At 49.2% G+C, this 18,986-nt stretch overlaps 1 protein-coding gene across 2 annotated transcripts in view; it reads right to left on the bottom strand.

Annotated features, from left to right (window-relative positions):
• Positions 1 to 18,986, bottom strand: part of sgcd (sarcoglycan, delta (dystrophin-associated glycoprotein)) — an 82,538-nt gene that overhangs the window by 41,267 nt on the left and 22,285 nt on the right. For both annotated transcript variants that reach the window (XM_061298932.1, XM_061298931.1), the window contains exon 6: positions 13,205 to 13,324. The gene's annotated coding sequence lies outside the window, so the exon portion shown is untranslated. The remainder of the gene's footprint in view (positions 1 to 13,204; positions 13,325 to 18,986) is intronic.

The following is an 18,986-nucleotide window of genomic DNA, read 5'->3' as shown; positions in this document are numbered from 1 at the left end:
CGCACGCAATCCCTCCGTCCGGATCAAGAAATGCCGCCACTGTCGCTCCGGCCGGGCGGGCTGGCGGGACCCGCTCTTAGCTTTGCCGTACGTAGTTTGAAACGCCAGCGTTTTGTCAAAATGATAACTGCAGAAGAGAAATTCCCCTTCTAGATGCAACTAGCCGTAAACTAGTTTCTAGGACGGGTTAAGGTTTGGCGGGAAGAAAAGTGTCAAAACCCGCAATTTACTTTGTACGTACGTGTTGACGACGGGGCTGCCGATCAGCACATCGATGGCGGCCGGCGACGCCATGCCGTCAGAGATAGAACGACGACCAGACATCATTTGGAATGAGTAACCGTCAAAGTGACAATGACATCATTTAGCCATCTTATTTTTAGCTGTATGGCAACGTCCGACTCGATGTCAATCAAGAGTTGTTCCCTGCACACTCGATGACAGTTTTAACGATGCGGCGGCGGCGGCGGCGGCGGCGGCGGCGGCTTCTCCCTCGGATGACGACACGGCGATGAAAGAGGCGGCAGAAGTTACGACGGGAGGCTCGGCGGATTTAAAGGGACGCCTCCTAACGGGTTTGCCGCCAAGTCCTCGACATTGGACGGCTTTCCTTTTAAAAGACATTTTTAGCGACCGTGACACACATTGGGTAAAAATAAATCAATGAAAAAAAGCCGATCGAGTCCCGAAAAGCTGCTGACCTAATGGCTCGGAAAAACAAATAAACAGTCATGCGGTGAAGAGGAGGCATTAAAATGAATGAATTCCTCACAGGGGTCACTTTATGTCTGTTGGCGCCTCGCTATGTGTGCGTGCGTGCGTGTGCGTGTGCGTGAGGTAATGAACACTCCAGAGTTGAGGCAGAAGGCCCGACATTTTTTTTTCCACAAGCAGCACGCCGTGAATCTCCAAGAACGCCGTCAGCGTGCATAAAAGCATATGTGCGCCCGTGAGATTTACAAGCGTCTGCGTGCGACACTTTTTACCGAGTGTGTCGATGCAAAATAAGAAAGGGAAGTAGCCGAGCTGAAATAGGACTAGCGCCGGCTCAAATGTGCTTTGTCACCATGCTAACGGATGAGGCAGCACGCCGTTGGCTAAAACGGCAACGGGTCAACATAATCAAATAGCCGACAGGAAAGTAGCAACACGGTGCCGGCCGGGAGATATGAGCGATTGTTATCCCAAACGACGTTACCGTGGGATAGTTCAAGATGGCGGCAAAGCACTACTTTAATACTTCGTTGGCAACGAGAGGCCGCAAGATGGCGCCAAGGAAACTCTTTAACAGATGATGTCATGGACAAACCATTCATATGAGCTATTGAAAAAGGTCACCCCTAACGAGTCTCCGCTAATTTCACAAATCATTTCTTGTTGCCATGTTCACTTTCATTTGGACTGGGTAATGAAGGCGCTCTTTCTCGCAGCACAAAATGATTGTTTCACTGCTGTTATTTTCCCATTCGTACGCCATTTGCCCACTCATGCGACTCGCCGTCCGTCACGTGTCGCATTGAACCTTGCTAGCGAATGAAATCCTAATCATCAGCTGTTACACCTTCAACCCAAGCCTCCCATTTTGAAGGAAGGAAGAAAGAAAAAGAAAAAAAAAAAAGCAAACCGTAGAACCACCAACCGAACACGCGATAATGAACGATCAAAGTTGGTCAAAGTTTCGAAACCCTGCACGTCCCCTTTAATGATGTTGTTTAGCTCTCGGCGCATTCGATGAACGCAACGGCACCCCGCCCTGGCCGCGTTATTAAATCTCCGCAATGAGACATTTAATAAGTGTGACTGTTAATTGTTGCCGTGGCGACGGCGGGCGGGCTGGCCCCGTTCCGTCTGCCGGCCGGAAATCCGATTGTAATTGCTCGATTAAAATCCTGTCGCCGCACGACGTCGGCCCACATTTTATTGTCGGTGCATCACAAGTGCACGAGGGTGCCACGAGCAGATTTTCAATTTAGGCTGATGTCTTTCCTCCGCGTACTAAAGTACAGCTGACAGTAGCAAGTTACATGCGGGGTGGCGCATGCAGACCACCATAAAGATGATTGTCTGGAACATGAAAAGAACATTTGACATATGACCGGCACTGGGTGGGGAGCTGTCAAATATCATGCGAGAACTTAATGCTTATTTAACGATGACTTGAATTGAAAGATGAGTCGTTACTTTAAGCCGAAAAAAAGCCACATGAAATGGCCAATATTTCGTTGAAAGATAGATTTAATAGTAATGCTTAGTTTTCACTCAACATACATTTCTTTTTCAAATGTCCTCTCAAGTCTTGCCTAGAAATAATATAATATCTTCAGGCCATGTATATTTAATGTCAAATCAAAGCAGTCGACGTATTTAATGCTGCCATGTTCAAGTCATTTTCCTTTATGTTCCATAACGTCCAGTCAAATGTGGAGAAATGCTCTCAAAGCTCAGGTTGTTGTTGTTTTTTGACAAATATGCTTAACCTCTTCACCATTTGAAGTTGGACCTAATTTGGGCTTTGTGGTCACATGACATCAGTGGACTTCTTCTCATTTCCGTTCTCCCCCTTCCTGAAAATCCATCAATGGCAAGCGGCGCTCCTTTAGCTCTTAACCCTAAGCCTGCTCAGGAGTGAGGGCCCATGGTGTAACAAGCCCACAACTCACGGGCGTGGACTCTGTGCATTGTTAAGAACCCATTACAAGCACTAAGGCTTGTATTGTCAAGTGAAGCCGACCGAGATGGAAAACGGTCGGGCATTGGAACGTTTGGGAAAAGGTCAAATAAAGTTCGACCGCTAAAGGTCACGTACTTTGCGAGAAGGTTTAGCTCGTAGCCACGGTGCCCGAGGAAAATGCGGGTATTGATGTAGTACGCTGAGGACGGATACGAGATGGAAGATCAGCGTCCGCCTTTCCTTTTCCATGACACGCTGTAGAGCAAATGGGAAAAGAGAGATTAAAAGCTCAGAGCGAGGGGGAGGAGGCAGGACCTTGTTTACACAGAGACTCCAGAGCCCAGACGTGGCAGAGCGAGGCCGGCCGGCCGGCCGGCCCATCTTTATTTACACGGCGGGATTTTGGGCCGGGGCTCGGTCGACCCGTGCGTGCGTGCTTGCGTGCGTGCGTGCGCGGCGCATCGTTTCCAGCACGGGTGCCCGCTGGGCTGTCAAGTGCTCCGGCCCCACCACCTCAACCTCCCACCTTTAAAGAAAGAGCAAAACCGTCTGAGCTTCCCCGCTTTGTGGACACTGCACGCCCAAAACCCCAAGTTCTTCAACAACACTCCAAATTTGGACTTTTCACTTTTCACCCTGACAGTTCGCCACTTGGAATGCAGCGCGGCCAAAGTGAAGCGGCAAAGGAACAGCGGGACCGGAATTGGAATGGTTTTTGGGCCGACAACCTGCTTTGGGTGGCACGCTGCGGTAACGCAGTCCAGAGGTCTTGAGTTCTGGTCTCGGCAGGTTGGTCGAGGACTCAAATCGCCCGTGGCTAGAAATGCCTCACTGACCTTGCGACCCGTCCGGCCGCAGACTCTCGCCCAAAGTAAGACGTGAGAAGCTGCGACCCGAACGAGGAAAAGCGAAGACATTTTGCTGGCTAAATCAACCAATGGACAAATAGCCACACAAAGAACCACTTTCCTTCACACAAAAGATTGCCATGTGTCTTCTGCGGGTCACCGCCCCCCCCCCCCCCGCTCGGGCCCACTGCAAGCAGACCGTAACCATTTCATGTGTCGGAACAGAACTGGTTGTATTGCCGTTGCGCGAGTAAGGAATGCATTCCCGCAAAGTCGTTTTTGCATTATGTGGCTAAAAGGCTTAGAGGGCTGATGCGAAGGGCAGCCAACAGACGCTCGCGCCAAGGTTACTGGCAAATAATCCACGGCGAGCCTCTAATAGAATCTGCGCGTCCTCACGTCCAGTCTGATTCCCTCCAAATAAAAAGACACAACGGCAAGGGCGCCGCCGCCGCCGCCGCCGCCGCCGCCGCCGCCGCCGCTTCATCCCGTCTCAAAGTCAATTCAGGAGTTGAGCGTTAGACGGCGCGGCGTTGAAATGACAAAGTGCACCGGCCGACTGTGAATGGGGAGCTGACGCACAACGGGAAGAAGACGCCGCCTGGCGGGACATCAAAGGAGGGAAAATGTGCGAGCACGCCGTCCTCACTCGTTGTTATGCGGGTGGCGCTAAAGGTCAACGCTGCAGATGAGTCCCCGTTAATAGCCAAGCGCAAGTAATCATCAGAGTGCACTCACTGCCACTAAGCAAACATTTGGCGTCCCTCACTTCATTTATTAAAATGTCCAAAGTCAACGAGAAGAAAGCGCAGGAAACGCTTGGAATTTAGCGGCAAATGCTTTTCCTCTCACGCCAAAAGCCGCACGCATTGGCAAAATCAGGATAAAGAATATACACGCCAGTGGATTTTCTTTTTGGCGATATTGTTTATCTACGTGCGTTGCTGGTCCTTTGGGTCAGCAGGTTGGTAAAAAAGAATCCCCTCTTTTCCACATGAATGATTTTTTTTCCCTCTAGCTAATGCTCGCTACCTGGCAGTAAGAAATAACAAGTGGAAAGCCGTCTGATGTCGCCGCTAAATCGGCTTAGCCGGAGCTAACATGAGTCGGCGTCCGTGATTTGGAGACCCACTGGATTAGCGCGAGCAGAGTGGCGTCAAATGACAGTTTGTTTTGAAATCTACCAGGTACATTGGTACAGCCGGGCTCAAAGGTTTTCTCGGAAATAATCATGAAATGTTCACATTAAAAACAATCTCAAAAAAGAAGGGCAGAAAATGAATACAAAGCTAAACATTAGTTTTTTTCTTAGCAAATGATGTTTAGGAGTAAAACTATTTGTAAAAAATAATAAGGGTCTCCAGTAAATTTGGGATTCAAAACATCTTCGTTTCTCTAGTGGAAGAAATAGCTGTTTGCAAGAAAACGAAAACTTTCAGAAGAGAAAAAGGGCATTTTCGTTTACTTTGTTGATTGTCAGCGCAATCTGCCCTTAAAAAACACCCCCTGATAAAATGCCCCAAAATACATACCTATTTCCATTCATACTACGTATCTTGTATCTGTCTCAGGGAGCCAGCAAAATGCATTTTTTGCACTTTTTCTTTCCTTTGAATGGCATGACAACAAGAAACAGCGGGCTCCTGAGGATTACTGCAATCGCCCGCGTTTCCAAGCAGCTGCCTGCTGCGCAAGGGAGATAAACGTGCCGCGGACGGTGCTACCGATGGCAAGAATCGATCGGACAAGTTCTTGTCCAGGGACGTCACGCTCGCCCGTACGCCACCAACAGTGATCCGACCGCCAAAGAAGAAAAAAGAAAGGCAAACAGCGGAAGGGACTGGGCACGCCGGCCGACGCCGGCCGACGCCGTACGCATGCGGCCCAAAGAAGAAATATCCGCTTTATAATCGTCTGCGTCAAATTCACCTCAATCAATTCATGTCAGATGCAGCGGCCGTAATTTGGTTCAAGTAGGCCGTTCCGAAGCGGTAGATAAGTACGCTTTGCGCTAATTCATATGTAAAACGCTAAATCATTTCCGGCAAGACCGCCGATGAAGTTTGGCGGGTTGATAACACTTATCTGGCGGAGGGAGCCGAGCGCCTTAGGAATGCTAAATGAGCGGCCTCCATTTTTATTTGGGGGGGCATCGTCATTCAAAGTCTTCATAAACAAAGAGCCGATAAGCACTTTTTAGTCTTTTTTTTTCCTGGGGCAGCGGCTTCTAATCTGCTTTGATGCAGAATTAATTAACATGACTTGAACTTTTTTCAATTCTTTCAGGGCAAAAGGTTGCAAGCAGGAAGATATTAATAAAACAAGTGAGCCAGTCGCTGAGAGGAAGATTGCCAGAACAATTCATCCCTTTCATGGCTCTTGATGCTTCCAAAAAATGCTATGTGGGGCAGTGCCCCCCACCGGAAGCAAGCGATTGACATTTTGATTCCAACGCTGCCGTTACGCAAGCTCTGCACTCTTGTCTTAGCCATGACGGCAGGCCTGAATTTGAAGGATGAATGGAGACAGCTGGAGGGGTCAGCAGTTAAGGAGGGCAGAGTAGGGGGGGTGCGTGCTTGCCCCCCATGCTTTACTTATACCGGGGTCGTGTCAAAGGAGAAAACGCAGCAGGGTTTCCACTGAGGAGGCCAAAACAACCTTCACAAATTCTTCATAGCACAATTTGAAGTCAAAACATGAAATGGCAATCAGTGTTCAAATTTCTTATCGGCAGGCCAAAAGAAGTACGGGTTGGAAAGAAACCCGCAAAGACATTTTGTCCGCCGGCACGAGCGCCGCCGCCGCCGCTCCCCCCCGACGAGCTGCCGGCCTCTCTCGGAGCTCGCGGGATTGAAGGCGCGGTAACGAGACGCCGTCTTGTCGCTCGCACGGCAGCTCAGAAAAGGGGCTCTGACGGCGATGCCGGCTGACACCGCTCAGGTGTCAAAGTGTCACCGACATGTTCTTTCAAGATACACCTATTATTTGGAAGCACTTTATCCTTACGTTTGGAGATCATCACTGCGCCTAATTATCGGAGCTGGGGAAATGTTGCAAATCAAGCGAGTAGTGATTGTCACGACAACTCACTCCAGTGTCCAAGTGTGATCGGGAGCAACTGCACTATTTCAAAAATAGAACTTGAAAATGAGGAATGCTGCAAATATTGGTGTTCAATAAAAATGGTAGAAATATGCTTTGGAGGAAATGCGCTCTCTTTTTTCAAAATCCCAAATGGCTGATAGAAAATATCACCATTGATAAATAGGACATTCGAGATCCAAGAAAACAAGTCAATGATATTGATGATGATGATAGCACAAGAAATTGGACAGAAATCTCGGCGTGATAAACTTGCTGCGTGCGTGCGTGCGTGCGTGTATGTTAGAGCTTGCAGTCAGCCAGCTTGCTCTTCTAAGCATTGCTGAGCGCACGTCATCGGTCGGGCAGAAACCGGGCCGGAAAAAGAGGACGGCTAATATTCGCCAAAAAACAGCATCCCGACTAAATCAATGATTAACCGGGATGTGGCGGGATGTGGCGTGCCATCTAAAGAGAGACGCTGGTAAAAAGGGAATCAGTAGTCAACGCCGACCAGAGCAATGAGAGCATACCATAATAGAAGCCGTGCCAATAAATGAGCCGGGCCGGGCCGGATTCTGAGCGCGCGGCATGCCGGGAAGCGGCGTAAGGGGCCCTCCGGGGGGAAACAAATTACCGCTGAAGGTGCGACTTTCTCCGCCTCCGTCCAGGACCGCATTTTTACAACGTCGTTAAATCATCTGGCGCTGGCTCGCCGCCCGTGATGGAGGGGAAGCTCTTTGCTGCAGATTTAGAGCTCGGGACAGCGCCGAGATGTATATTCACTTTATGGTCATTAGCCCCAAGCCCCGGCCGGCCGGCCGGCCGGCCGGAAAGCTTTCCGGCTTTTGGCGCCAATCCCCGTTGAAATTGCAAGAGTTACTCACGCGGTAGCGCCCCCTGGAATGATGGGGGGGGGAATGTGCCCCGAACAAGCCCAGAGTTCAACTTCAAGTCCACCCACCATTTTTGGTGTGATTTCAGTTGACAGAGACTTGACGGGAAAAAGACGGACCCTGACCCCTCCGTTTCACCAAGAGCTAGAACATTTGGCAGACAAGTGTATCGGAACAGGACAACCAAAAATGGCTCAAGAATCGAACGGCGACAAAATGACTTTTGCCTCGCGGCAGCCATATTTGGCCCCGATGGGAAGCACGTACCTTCGCCAAAAGGTACTTTTGCAGAGGCCACGGACCGTTTACGGTTGGAGCGTGCTTTCAAAGTTTGACCATGGTTTCAAGGAAAATGGGATGAGAGCGCCTCTCCGTCGCTGCTTGCAGCCTTAATTATTTTGCCGCTCTTGATTTGATTCAAGCTCCTCATTAGTCACGCGTGCTAGTGGCAACAGTAGAGCACAAACGAGCTGCGGTTGCATAATTGGAGGCCGCTGCCGTGCCGGGAAACGAGTACTTACGAGAATAATACTTGCATTTTCTTTTCAACGGATAAAAAGCACAAGAAAATGAACTTGGATATTACGTGTGCATTTGGATTCGCGCCTCACTCAATGCGTTCGTTCCGTGCTTATCTAAAGTGTTACGCATCAATTTTGTGGTGTGTTTTTTTGTTTTTGTTTGCTTTTTGGGGGGATTGCCAACAGACAGAACAATGGGCTATGCATTGTCTATTAAAATCACCCGGGATGGAGAGGATTGCAAAATCTAGTGAGCGCTGAGTGGAAACCCTCAAAGAAAGAACATTGAGAGACAGCGCTGTCGATATTTTTGCTCCATCCGCCCGGCCGGCACTCTTCCTCGGATAGCGCGGATTTATATATTCAGCAAATATCGACAGGCCGGTTCTTGTCGGAAAAAAGAATACAAATGGAGAGCATGCCCTGGGTTGTGCAAACAATGTCCGACTAGGCGAGCGGACGCCAGGTTGGGCGCTTTTGGACAAACGATAACGACGGGCTCCTGGATAATCTGGCACAACAGAAGCGGGACTGTTGTTATTGTGCTGTGGGAGATAACGACAAAAAGGATTCTCCGGTGAAAATGCGAAAGGAAAGTCCTTTGCATCCGTCTGTCCAGCCCAACCCAGCCCAGCCCAGCCCAGCCTAGCCTAGCCCAGTCCAGCTGTGGATGCTGTTCTGCCGCTTTGAGTGAAAAGGACGCGGTGAGAATACAAACGCCTTTGTTGTACAAATCCCGACTTTCATTTGTCCTCTTTGTGGCGGTGATTAATCAGCTGCAGTCGCTTTCTTTCTTTCTTTCTTTCCTTCTTTCCTTCTTTCTTTCCCTCCACCCACACCTCGCAAATCACCAGCGAAATCCCCCCCCGCCGGCGGTCAATTTACAGCGTTTTGCGCCGCCACTCTTCTTCCCGTCCGTCAATCGCAACTCAGAGTGCTGCCCATTCGCGTTTACAACTGGGGAGCAAGCCAACGTAGGACGTGTTCATCAAAAGATGGGAGCTTGAACGTCTTGTGAACGGGCCTGAGTTCACTCTTTGTCGGGCGTTCCGTAGAAAAGATAGACATTGGACAGCGCTAGTTGAAGTTTGTCAATTAGCTGGGCCAAGCTCAAGTAAATATACTTTATCAAACTAGTTGTCTAATTGATTGTGCCTTTTCAGTTTGCCAAAAAAAGGGCTCCTTGTGCTTTTTTTAGCCACACAGTGTTTCTCCCCCCCCTCAGTTCTGATCACGCTGAGGCATGCGACTCAGTTCCATCTTTTGGCTAAAAGCTCGGGCAGCATCTGAAGCGGTGGGCGCTGATCAAACCGACTGCGTCCACCTCCAGCTGAGGCGGGCGACAGAACGCCCCGCGATGCGTTCTCCCATGTCTGAATGAGGAAGAAAAGAATACTAAAATAAGAGTCCCTTTTGCTCACGGCTCGATGAGTTGGATTCACAAAAAGGAAAAGCCAAAAGAAAAAAAGCGCAATCTTGGCTAACGCTAGGCTCTATACAAAGGCCAACAGGATTACAAAAATGACACATAAATACACATTAGGCTATTTGATGTATATATACCTAAGCCATTTCCTGGCCAAATGATGAGTTATTATGCGCTAAATGGCCAGAAAGCAACAAAAGACGTGTATTCATGGTTCAGCTTACTTCATCTTACGCTTTGTAAAAAGGCCAATATGATTACATTAGGCTGGTTTGATAGAGGTGAAAAGCATTTTCTGAGTGTTAATCTGTTCAATAGCTGGAGAGCAACAAAAGACTGAAAGATATGGGGATTTTTAGACTTGAAATCTCATTTCAAATCATGATCATCGAGAACAACTTGAAATTGTATTTTCCATTTGTGCGCCGTATCCAGTGGTACATTTGACAGCCTAACGACGAATTCGATCATAACTACAAGAAGAAAAAAGTTACTGATTGGGTCCAAATGGGACATTTTCCCCTGGGGGGGTGCTCACTTTTGCAATTTTGCAGCGTTTATTTTAAGGGGAGGGTAAAGTTACACTGTACTACATCAGCAGAATAGTGTCAGAATTTCTTTAGGATTGTCTCATTCCGAAAATGGAAGACAAATGGCCAATGAGGCCAAGCGGTTAAGACAATACATGTGTATGTGTGTGTGGAAGATTTACAAGCGGTGATGCAAGCTGCAGTATTTAGCGTCCTTCATTCATTCAAAGATCCAATATGGAGCACGTACGTATGCGAGTGAGGGGTGTGCTGAGTTTGGTGAGCTATTGCTGAAGAGCAGACAATTATTCCCTGGTCAGCCTTCTGCCATTTCCCTGTGGGTGGGCAGGCTCCTAAAGATGAGAGGTGGGGGTGGCGGGTGCCCGGCGGGTGCCCGGCGGGTGCCCGGCGGGTGCCCGGCGGGTGCCCGGCGGCCGGCGGCTCGGATGATTCCGTATGCTTGTTAAAAGCTTTTGTTCACCATCATCTCCCACCACGCCCTCCTTCGGAAACACTAAAGTCCCTTAATTAGAGCGGAAGACTGTTTCGCTGCCTCCTCCGGCTCGCTCGTTTCATTCGGCGTCGTAAAAACTGCAAGCGGGGGCCCTCCGGTCAAAAGCAGGTTTTGGCTTTCAAAAGGCATTCTTGCTTTTTGGCAGCCGGTGCGGGCGGGATACAGGTGCCGGCAGCAGGAAGCCAAGGCTTTGGTGTTTTAATGAGCTTTGGTGGAGGGAGGGATGGAGGGCTTCCACTTGTTGTTTTTGGAGAGGCGAGCTTCAGCCAATCGGCCGGGAGGAGCGGCGGCGGCGGCGGCGGCGGAGCCAGCGCCCGTGCGCGGCAACAATCGTCGGCTTTGGATTTAGTGACAACAAACAGAGCAGCTTTGATTCCAGCGTTTGGATTTACCGACGAGCCCTGCCTCCTGAATTTCGCTCGTTTGGATCCACTGAGGGAATGCTAGATGCTAAGCTAAGTCGCGTGGTAACAGCCAAGTATTCTGCAAACTACGTGGAGATGATTTGGTTATTACGCTTTAGAGAAGTCAACACAGGAGGGGATCAAATTCTGTTTTCCGAGTGCTTCGTTTGGATGCTAATTTCTTTCCATTGTTTGACACAGAAGGGAAAATCGCCAAGGCTTCCATGAACGTGTATGTAACGAGAAGCGTTGGTTGTTCGACGAGTAAAGGCATTCCTTTCTTTCTTGAACAGATTTACACTGCTGGATGCGAGCTCCTTCGTTCTTCCTCTTCTCCGGCTTGAATTAGGGTGATTAAAGACCTTCCTTTAGCGGAGGCAGAGTGGCTGGATTGAATGGCTAGCTCCTTCAAAAGAATCTTTCCATTGCTACGGCAATGGTATTGGAGAGCATTTTGACCTCATGACCCCTGGTTTGACTTGGAAATGCAACATTTGGTAGTTCACGAGTAGAACCACAAAAACAGGTCGCACTAACCGACAAAGGAAGCATTTGAGGTCACTTGCAGGTAGGTCGGCAGTGTAGCTATGGAATATGGAGGCCATTTTCACTTAGGAATGGCAAATTCAGCGGGCACAGATCCTTTTGCCTATGCGTTCCGTTTCCCTCCGCTTTCACGAGTAGCCCCTCCCCTCCAAAATAAAATCAATAGCATCTTGGTCGGCTTTAGGCTTATTTTGCTCGTTTCCACCAAACGGGACTTGCCGGGGATTGACATTTGCGTCATAGCTTGCCGTTCAGCCGCTTGGCATAGCAGGCCAAAGTGTCTGTCGCATGTTGGCAAATATGTGAAGAAGGGAAGGAATTTTCGGGAGGGCACTGAAAACCAGAGAGGCTCGCTCGCTCGCTCGCAGCAGGAGCAGCTGCCACCGCAACACTTGCCGACACCCGCCAAAGCGGCTTCACATCTGCTTGTCAAATCTGCGGGAATATCAAGACAAATACGCCGAGCCGGCGCATCCGCATATTGCTTCCCCCGCTAGTGCGAGTAGCCTTTGCCACCGCGGTACGTACGTCACCTTTTCGGACCGACCGATGGCACGTCCATATGCCGTGACTCGTCTGGTACGCATGCGGCACCATTGAAAGCTCCTGGCAGGCTCGCCCGTTTGCGTCCCGCCGTGTTTCAATGACGCGACTTAAGAAAATGACAAATCCCACGGTCGTTAGTCAAATGGGCCATCCATCCATCCATCCATCCATCCATCCATCCATCCATCCATCCATCCATCCATCCATCCATCCATCCATCCAAGTTCCATTGGGGAAATGACAGCGCTCGGGGGAGAAAGCAGGCCGTCCTAAACAAGTCCCTGGATTGACATTGGACGGCCGCGTCTGCGCCCGTGTTATTGTGCACACACGGAGATGGAAATCAAATCATGAATGAATTTGACATCGCGGCTCACTTGATTTTCTCCACAGCTCGAGAAAGCCGCGGGACGACGGTGATATACGCACAGCCGCCGCCGCCGCCGCCGCCGCACAATAACAGTCGGTAATGTAGTGGTGCCGAGTGTCTCCCGCGTCTGAAGTGGATGTGCTCCACACAATACGGTGTTATTACAGGGATTTATGTGCACGAGCGCCAGAAGCACGGGAGAGAGCCCGAGAGAGAGAGAGACCGAGAGAAAGAGAGTTGTTGTGTGGGGTCCGACGCAGTCTGACGGCTTGGACTGGATTTACAAAATGTTGGAGGGAGGCTTTTGGGAGAGGATTCAGTGGTTAGGGTTAAGGGTGTGGCTAAGATAAGAAGCTGTTTGGCATTTGGAACGAGTTAAGGGGTCACTGGTCTGAAATGCGCCTTTAAACGGTGATTAGGGCTCGGGTTTGGGTTTTCCGCTTTAGACTGAACGTGGCCGGCCAACGTGGGATTTGTGAATCTGACAGGGAGTGTTTGTCCCACTGACGAGGGATCAATCTAGGCTTAGGGTTTTGGGGACAAGCTTGGTTTTAGGGACAGCTTTAGGGGTGAATGGATTTTAGGGTCAATTTACAACTGGGTTCAGATCTTAAGGTTCTGACTTGGGAGGTGAAGATTAGGGTTGGGGTCAGGGTGTAGGGTCCAGTTGTTTAAGAGTTTGGCTTTAAGCACTTACAATTATGGGCTTCAAGGTAAAAGTCCAGACTGAGGGTTTCAGATCTAGAGTTAAAAGATTTCTTTGATTTCATATACGTACTTACACATGTCATTGGTGCCATGCAAGAGTGTTTCAAATTGTATGTCTTTGTTGCGTCATAGTGTGGCTGTACCTCAACGTCCCATAACCCACTTCCTGTTTGGGCTCGGGTTAGACGGCAAAGACCGGCTGAATCTGAGGAGTGCACGCCATTGCCGTCAAGTGCTTCCGGACACGGTCAAAGTCAGCGCTCCTGGCGAAAAAGGAAGCATCCGTTGATACCACCCAAAAGACGAAAAATCCCTTTCTGATATGACACGGGCAACAAACGTTCAAAATGCAAACGCGTGCACGATTCTTGTCGCACGAACCAAAACTATTGGTCCAGATGACGAGAGGAACGTGACGAAAACCTTTCGGCTCCGTCTTTTTTTCAGCGCCTCGTTCCAACAATTCCGTATTCGTTGCGCAAATTGCTCTGCCGAGGAAGAGGCTGGTCTTAAAGCCGCTCGCTCGGCCTTAATTCCTTGCGATCGATAGCGCGTCAGACAATATTCGCTTTCCGCAAATTCGGCGGCGTATAGGAGTCGGTCGGTCGGTCGGTAAGTCGGTAAGTCGGTAAGTCGGTCGGGAGCGAGCGGGCGGGCGGTAGTCGAACGCCGGCTCGTGTTTGGAACCCATCGACCGCCGAATGCTAACTCACATGACTGGATCCGACCGTTGCACACGTGAGAAGCGATTATGCCACATAGAGCTTGGCGACAAAGTGAAAACATTGACTTCAATGCGTAAGGAAGCCATTTAGAAACCATTTCCCTGATTAAATATGACTCATGAAGGACGAAGCCTTTTAATCACACTTTACCTCGGAACTCACGCTGGACGGCCAAAGGCGTACTTAAGGCTTAGGCGGGCCAAAACACATTTGTTGACAGGCAACAGAGGCGACGGCGACGAATCCATTGTTCGGACCCCCCCCCCCATTGTCACGTGTTAAATATTCAAGCCGGCCCATTTCTCATCGTTCACGTCCTCGCGTTTGCTTTTCCATTCAGGCGCTGGCATTAGCCGCGTTAAAGAAAGCGTACACTGTTCGTTCGTGATCTCGATTGTCACGATTTGGCAAACAGTTTGTTGCTACGTGGAACGTATCATTCCGAAGATTGTGTCCGTAAACGCTCTCAAAACAAATGGAGAAGATGCTCTGATTTGAGGGGAATCCAGCAAACAAGCCGCTAATAGCTTAAGGGCTAGTTTCTCCCAATTGAAGATCAGCCCTGACACACAGAAGGAAGCAGGAAAAAGTCTCGAGGAGCCGTCCGTGCCTGGAATTGGAAAGGAAGTGGGGGGCCATTTTGTGTTGAAGAAGCCATTTTAGGCCCATTCCAGCGCCACAGCAAATTGCCAAGCTTTCTTATTCGGTCTCTAAGGCTGAGGATCCAAATTGCGAATCCATTCATTCCGTTGTTGCGCAGCTCGCATCCATGACGATTGCTTTTTCAATGGACTTTGCTTCTCAGTTGCTCCAAAACATACTCGACTGTGCCCACGTAATTAGGCGGATAATGAAGGTGTGCGGCGGGCTTCACCCAGTGCACTTTTGCTAAAAATCCATCATCCTTGCTTTTTTTCCTGTCACTGCGCCGCTTGGACGTTTTCCCATCAACATCTGCGACTTCCTCTTCCCACTCTATTATAGTCTTTTGTGTTGAATGCTGGCTTTTGGTTTTCCGCTGTTGTTTTGCTCATCTTTCAGGCTTTAGTGATTGCGTGCAAAAAAAGAAAGGGCAAATTGGACAATATCTGAACCGATTCCATTTTCTCAACAATGCAAAAAGTCTTCCAGAAGTCCACGTTTTCCGTCCGGAGGCTTGTGAAATTCATCTCAGGCTTACCGTTCGCCTTTGTTCACAGTTTGACAGTCTACATTTGGGTAGATTCTAAAAGATTTCAGAGGAGTCATCCAGATACTTTCATCCAACTGGAGTTGGCTCATTCTAAGCGCTTTGATTCATTACGAAGGAGCATGCATGAAAACATTGACAGAGCTCAGATGAGGACATATCCTCGGAGAGTGTGAAGAGGAGAAACTACGTACGTATCTCGATTAGAAATCTAAATGGCCGGATGTCCATTTTGGAGGACATCTTGACAGCAAGGCGAGCAAAGCTTGAATGCAACAGGAGATGATCATTAACGTTCGTGGCAATTCAGCTGCACGTTTCATTCGGTCAGAAGATTTCTCTTTTAAATGAAAAGCTCTTCAAGCATGGCTTGACTGACAGACAGACAGAACACCCAAAAAGCCCCGCATGAGCCGGATGCGGTCAAACGTTCTTGAAACCCAAGTGCCTCTTTGCCATAGGAGCTGCTTGTCTTTGCCAATGTTTGCCTTGCCCCACCCAAAGGACCACGCAAGCAGGTGCCGGACGCACTTCCAAACCCCTCATTAGACACATTGCAAGTAAGCCTAAACAAACCACGGGTAGCGGATGCAGCAACAATTTTGCGACTCTCATTCTGTACCTGCAAAATCCACAAGCTGGAAGCAGAAACATCCACTTTGAATCCAAACAGCTTTCCAACGTACAGTTTTCACCCTTAACTGCGACAAGAATAGACCGACCGACCGACCGACCGACCGACAGCAGAGCACCAAATCCCCACACCAACAGGCAGGGCATGTGCTGGAAGCACAAGAAAATCCAACACAAGGTGAGTGATAAAAGGAAAACCACCAAACCATTCACTTGCCTGACTTCAGACAAGACCGCAATTACCTCAGGTGCTGGAAAAATGGACTCCCAAATTAAACAACAATTTTAACCCCAAAAAACAACTTCAGATAAGACCCCCCCCAAAAAGTCAAGTGCTGATGCAGAGAAATAAACGGCTCTATTTTGAATGCAGGATTTGAAAAGACAACTCATCATCCATCACACTTGACTGTCCCAAAAAATAAGAATCATCTGCCACCTGCAGACAAAAGCCATCAGGTGCCGGATGATGCAGACCAATCCACAGTAAAATGGCAAAGCAAAGAAAATCCAGGTTGAAAGTGGAAACTCTTCACGCAAAACACTTGATGGGCAGCGGAAAAATCCTCTTCTGGCTTCTCTGCGGCTGCCTCCGTTACGTGTCTGTCCGTGAAGCAGAAACGACACAGTGACGCTCGTTGCTCCGAAGGCTGAATGATGCGTAGCGAGCAGGACAGAGCGGAGCAGAGCAGAGCAGAGCAGAGCACAGCACAGCAGAGCACAGCACAGCACAGCACAGCAGAGCACAGCACAGCACAGCAGAGCAGAGCAGAGCAGAGCAGAGCAGAGCAGAGCAGAACAGAGCAGAGCAGAGCAGAGCAGAGCAGCGCTTGTCAAGACCAATCACACGGTGCACGGAGCCACGTTCCCCGAGGTCGAAAGAACTTCACCAAATCCGGCGCTCGCTAGAGTCGAGTCGGCCGGCGCCTTACCTCGTTGGCAGATGCCAAAATTTGGCGGAAGCTGCGTATTTGCCTTGATCTTGTCTTGAGATGACAATCTCAAGTCTAGTTGAAGAAGTCCAGCGGGAGACCAATCAATACCCGGCGGACCAGTCCCCGTCCTCAAATGTGCCCAATCTGGGAGTGGGCATATTCCTGGTTAGAGGTGAGCATCCCTTCAGTGGCCAGATCCAAATTCAGTGCTGTTCAAATTCCAGCAAAAGGCTCCCAAAAAAACATCTCTCGAGTTTTTGTTTCTAAAAAGAGAATAGCCGCTCCTCGGGTGCCATCTGTTCTTCTTGACAAGTCTGCACTGGGAGGGGAGCGAAAGAGAGAGGTGCCTGCCTGGCTGCCTGCCTGCCTGCCTGCCTGCCAGAGTGCCAATGCACGCCCGCGTGGATATGCGTGGAAGAGAGGGAGCAAGCGGAGGCGAGCGCCAAGTGGATCTGCTGCTGGACAGCGACGTGAGAGGCGAGACGACGACGATGTCTTTGGGAGGTGGGAAGAGAGAGAGAGAGAGAGAGAGAGAGAGAGAGAGAGAGAGAGAGAGAGAGAGAGAGAGAGAGAGAGAGAGAGAGAGAGAGAGAGAGAGAGAGAGAGAGAGAGAGGGAGGGGTGAGTGAGGAGTGAGCGAGAGAGAGAGAGAGAGAGAGAGAGAGAGAGAGAGAGAGAGGGGTGAGTGAGCGAGTGAGCGAGCGAGCGAGCGAGAGAGAGAGAGAGAGAGAGAGAGGCTTAGGCAATAGGAGCTCCATTAACAGAGGTGAGAATCATTCCATACCCTGATTAAGGCGCAAGTACTCGTATGTACTGTATATTACTGTTAGTTACTCTATAATAAATTAAAAGAGTGTAAGTAAAAAAAAAAAAAAAAATCAAACGAAGGACTGATTGCATGGTTGCACAAGTGCACACACCCTGCGTGTGTGTCAGAGAAGTTGACAGCAGCTCCTCTTGCCAAGGGTCATAAAGATTGATTCAAATATTCCAAGAAGCACGAGTCGAAGGAACACACTCGAAGGGATTGACTGACGTGAGCGCGCGCGCACACGCACGCACGCACGCACCCACGCACACACACCCACCCACCCACGCACACGCACGCACGCACGCACGCACGCACGCACGCACACACACACACACACACACACACACACACACACACAAAGCAGACTTTGACTTTGACACGCAAACAACTTCATTTGAAGGGAAAAGTGTATCAAGATTGCTACTTGTTTTTAAAGCACAAAGTGACAAAGATGAAACCCTGCTCTTCTCTTAATAGTTATTCAGTCAGTGAATTAAACCTGACACCCACTCTGATTGTGAGGGCATTCCTTTTTATTTTTTTTTTTTTCCAATCAAATCCTATGATGTGACATTTGAAAGGCATGCTTCTTCGAGCAACCGTGGCTACTATTAGCATCTTGCTTTTCAATTGGCCATCGCCCCACACAGACAGAGAAACGAAAAGAATAATTACTGCCTAGCGGTTGCTTTGCATGTGCATAATCTTCTTGTCAATCCATTTTTTTTCTTGCATATTCACTGTTTGGAAACAACTAAAGGCAGCAAGAATAGTCAGTGGCGGATATGGATGGCCACTGGACACAGGCTAAAGGGGCAAAGATTCTACATTTTCCCCATTCAGCGAAAGAAAGAAAAAGAATCAAAAATTGTGACTTTTTTTTTTCTTTCCTTTCCACCCTCTAACTTGTACATGTTTTGCCTACTGGTTCGAAAAACTCCCAAAATAATTTTCCCTATTAAATGACCCCCAAAATATTGACGTTATTTCTTCATTTCCGGATGTAATTTCAACATTTCTTGACCGCTTCTCACCCTTTCAACTCGTTCATCTCAGTGAATCCGTACTGAGGTACTTTTCGATATATTGGCCGGTTTTTGACTCTATCGGAGTCAGCCTCAAAAGGTCATTATCGGTCGGGCGCTAATAATCCGTGTTTTGGGCGAATGGAAATGATACCTGAAGCTACTTTGGTGACATTGGCTCGTACCCATGAGTTGGGTGGCCAGGGGGTGCGGCTTTTGAGCAGTCGCCAGCATTATTACGACTGAGCGACTGCGAAAGGGAGCCGATAAACAATTCTTTGAAACGGGCGGGTGATTACTTATGCATGCAAAGCGTGCCATTGTCGGAGAAAGTCCTTGTGTAAAGCGACAAGCACGAACATGGATGTGCTTTTGACGCGTGGGAGGAGGCACGTAAGACATTTTTGCGTATGAAAAGAGGGGCGCGCCTTTTGTCACGGCCATTCACACCATCGGGGAAAAGGAATCGGCCACACGCAACAGCTTCATACTCCAGGCTGTTAGGATCCTGAACTCTCTGCGCCCTCGGCTGCGGAGCGCCCTGTGCTTTTGCGCTTTATTCTGACTGTCTGCTGTATGCACACTTGTGGTTTGTTTCTTTCTTATTT

Source organism: Syngnathus typhle, linkage group LG15 (assembly GCF_033458585.1).
Source record: "Syngnathus typhle isolate RoL2023-S1 ecotype Sweden linkage group LG15, RoL_Styp_1.0, whole genome shotgun sequence".
Taxonomy (NCBI): domain Eukaryota; kingdom Metazoa; phylum Chordata; class Actinopteri; order Syngnathiformes; family Syngnathidae; genus Syngnathus; species Syngnathus typhle.
Note: the sequence above shows the minus strand (reverse complement) of the source record. Positions and strands in the feature narration are given on the sequence as shown.